The sequence below is a fragment of the Crocuta crocuta genome, unplaced genomic scaffold (assembly GCF_008692635.1).
Source record: "Crocuta crocuta isolate KB4526 unplaced genomic scaffold, BGI_CrCroc_1.0 scaffold864, whole genome shotgun sequence".
Classification (NCBI taxonomy): Eukaryota; Metazoa; Chordata; class Mammalia; order Carnivora; family Hyaenidae; genus Crocuta; species Crocuta crocuta.
The window spans coordinates 17,425-21,020 of record NW_027530615.1 but is presented as its reverse complement, the minus strand read 5'-3'; the positions used below and the strand labels follow the sequence as shown (position 1 = coordinate 21,020).

The 3,596-nt window shown below is 44.6% G+C and overlaps 1 protein-coding gene across 1 annotated transcript in view; it reads right to left on the bottom strand.

Annotated features, from left to right (window-relative positions):
- Positions 1-3,596, bottom strand: part of FGF16 (fibroblast growth factor 16) — an 8,609-nt gene that overhangs the window by 3,866 nt on the left and 1,147 nt on the right. The window lies entirely within an intron of this gene.

The window sequence follows — 3,596 nt, the reverse complement described above, 5'->3', positions numbered from 1 at the left end:
TAGTCCGTGAAAGGGCCTTTTCTATTTCTTTTTATTTATATTTCTTTCTATAAAGAAATTTATCTATTTCTTTTTATTTCCATACTCTGCTTCCACCCCCCTCCATACTTCAGGCTATCAGGTATATTTTCTTGAAAACATGTTATATTCTTTTGTGTTTCTATGCATTTTCATTAAATACAAGTCAGTCCACCTTTGGAATGGGGAGATGTGGCTTAGCAAAACTTATACAACAATGGCTAAGGGATTTGACTGAACAAGGTAATAAGATCAGTATGGGTAATTCATGATAATGTAAAACTAATATGTATTAGTTCATAATAATGTAAAAAGATAATGTAAGACTAGTCATGTAAAAATTAAAATTTATCAAAAAGCTAATGTGAAAAAGAAAAAGCTAGTGTGATCTAAGGTTGCACTGATAGAGGTCTAGTGACTGGCATTAGAGACAAGACAGCCCCGCTCTGTTCTGCCGTAGACGACACTGAGCGTACTGTTTTTAGTTCTACTGTGTTTAAAGAAGTCTATGGAAAAACAGGAGTGTGTTCAAAGGAGAGTGGCCAGTATGGTAAGGAAACAAGAAACCAGGTCATGATTCAGTTCTGTGTGCTAAACTTTGAGGGATACCAACCTGCTGGAGCCTTCAGTTATTTGCTTTGCTTAGACAGATTACTTCTGAGTCTTAGTTCCCTCATTCTCTAAGTATCTCATGTTTCTGACCACCCTGAGCTCATTATGTAGCAGAGGGCAGCTTGTGATCTCACCGTCCAAGACCTGGTGTGAGAACAAATCATGAAACCCAAGAGGCGTGGCCATTTGAGTCACCAGTTTTTCTCCAACTCTGTTAACCCTAATGCCAAAGGACAGATCATACAGGAAGTCACTTGGGTTCTGTCCAGTAACAGGGGTCTCCAACAGCTGGAATCATCCCTGTCCAGCTGTCTTTGGGCATCATTTTCATTGCCAATTTTCCTATTAGCTGGATTAAAACTATGGGAACCCAGTGGCACATGATGATGGAACCGATATTCCTAAACCTCCTGAATCCCAGCCAGCATGAAGGGAGAGAGAAAACAAGCCATTTTCACATTTTCCCAGTTACATTTGGAGAGGGGTGTTAACAGCAAAGTGTTGAGGCGAAGTATTAAGTAGGCAATGTTTGTTTTCAGTACTCTCACCCCCTTCAAGGTCCAGGACCTCCCTCTACTCTGCCTCATCTTGACCTGACCATCTCAGCCTCTGGCCTTTTCTTGATAATTTCCAGGCTCTTCTTACATATTTTCCCCCATGGCCTCAGTTAAAACAGATCTGTCCTGAGCTTCACCACTTCAGAACCTACTAGATGGTTGGCTAATGTGTCACTGAATCTGGTTCCATGATTTTCCTGAGCTCCCTCAGCCATCCTTTCAGACCTTCAGGGCCAAGACAGTGCTGCTTTGACATCTTGACAAATAAGAACCAGATTGCTCAAAAACCGAACCAGCTGCATTAGCCTGCTCTATCACACCTGGTGGGAGGTCTCTCCTCCAGTCTGGCCCCCAAGCTCTGCTCTGCCAGTCCACAGGTGTCCCTCAGGAATTTCAGTATCCCTGTGAACCTCATGTAAATGCCAGCAAACAAGCAGAGATTGAAATACTCCTGACTACTGATTGCAGAATGGAGTGGGGGAGGGGGGCCTATAGGCTATGCCAACAGGTTATTATTTGGAGTCGTGGCTGCTCTTGGGCTCAGCCTGACTCATTCTGAACACATGGATTCCAGGGTAATCCTTGGGGGCCCTGCTCTCCAATTACAACAAATAGCTATTTACTTTACATAGCCTTTGGAGACTACCTCCTCCCCCCAAGCAGAAATCTATAATATTTTATATCTTAAGTCTGGCCTACTTTACCCTGCTGGAATGTTGACTGCTAAAGCACTTATGGAATGTTAAAGTTTCGATTTATTGAATACCCTGGCTGATTAACTCAAATGTGGAGGGAGGAGACTGAGCAAACTCAAACGCCACCTCTTTCTTTGCCAAAAGCTAAACTGAGAAAGAGTAAATGTGTGTTTGAAAATTGGCAGCGGAGGTTACAAAGAGACAGCTTTGACTAGTTATCATTTCCTTTACAGGAAATACATGGAACTGCCAGGAAGCCAGGGAAGGAGGAAAGGGAAAAGGTGGTGCAGAGGTGGTCTCAGGCAGTGTTATTTTAAAAGGCAAAACCAAAAATGAAGCAGTCAGTTAAGCAGCAATGAAAACATCCCTTCCTCCTGCCAGTTTTATTTCCTTTGGTTTCTCCTGAAACTTACGATTAACAGGCCTGAGAGATGAAAAGAAATCAAGATGTGTCCTTAGGGAGGTAATTAAAGACCACTTATCCCAAGAGCCTATTACTAATTTATGTTGACCTTGTAGGTTATTGGGCTCAGCTTAGGCACAGAGTCAGACAAACACTAGCTGCTGAAAGCCAAGGTCACAGTTTCTCCACCTCTGTTGCCCCCCACCCTACATTTCTCCATCATTTCATTATTTCTCTTTTTATATATCAAGAATGGGCTACCCTAATATCTTTAGGCCATTTCTGGGAGGCTTTGGGAGGTTCTGACGCCAGAGTAGGAGTCTCATTCCTTCTAAAGAGGAACAAAAGGGAACTGCAAAGTCACAAGTGATGGAAGGGAAAGGAGCCAAGTTAATACTCCCTCTTCCCTGACCCCACCTATCAACCTTTTGAGGACCTGTTGCAAGTTTATACAGGCACCTGCATCCCTCCATTACTCCCGCCCCACACACAACCCACTTTACTCCAGCTCTGTGAGTGCCTTTTTTCCAAGATGACATAGATCTCATTAGGGTTCCTCCTTGCTTTCAGCAAGGAAGACCAACCCCAACCCCAAGTTTTTTGCTAGACTTGGCCTTGCCCAGAAACTGGCCTCTGTGCCTACCCTCTCTCCTTTTGCTGTGCACTCCAGATGCAGCTCTAGCAAGGCAGGGGAATAAGAGTATGGGAAGGTTTGGGGAGAATGGGGGCCAGTAGGATAAACAAGGGAATAGGTATCATGCCTGAGGGTAGGCAAAGCCTCTTGCTGGCTTAGGGATAGAAGGCGTCCTTGGGCCATAGGTTCCATAGGGCACTGGGGGTTGGGGGTCCCAAGTAAAGGTAGCTGTCACAGCACCTGAATTACGGTTTAATAGAGAATAGGAAATTGAAAATAAAAAATGGCCAGATTACTGAGGAATGAACACATTTATCTCGAAACCTAATGATCTCCATCCCACATCAAGGTTTATACTAATTATGTTTTGTATGTCAGACAGGCATCTGTTCCCTTTAAACAATCTGCGGGGTGTTGGGCAGAGAAAATCCTGGATGGAGGTTGTACATTTCCTGTCCCGGGCCCAGGAGACACCCGTTTCTGGGGCTGAGAATGAGCCCAGGACTGGGCCGAGGACCATTTCCTCCCTGTGAGGCAAGGAGTCCAGAGGTATATCTAGGCAAAAGCTGACCTAGGGCTGTGCCCTTACACAGTGGACAGAGGGAGGGTTCCCAGTTTCTCCAACACACAGTTCATGTCTTGCTCCCGGAATTGGCCTCCACCGCAGTCAGCACTAG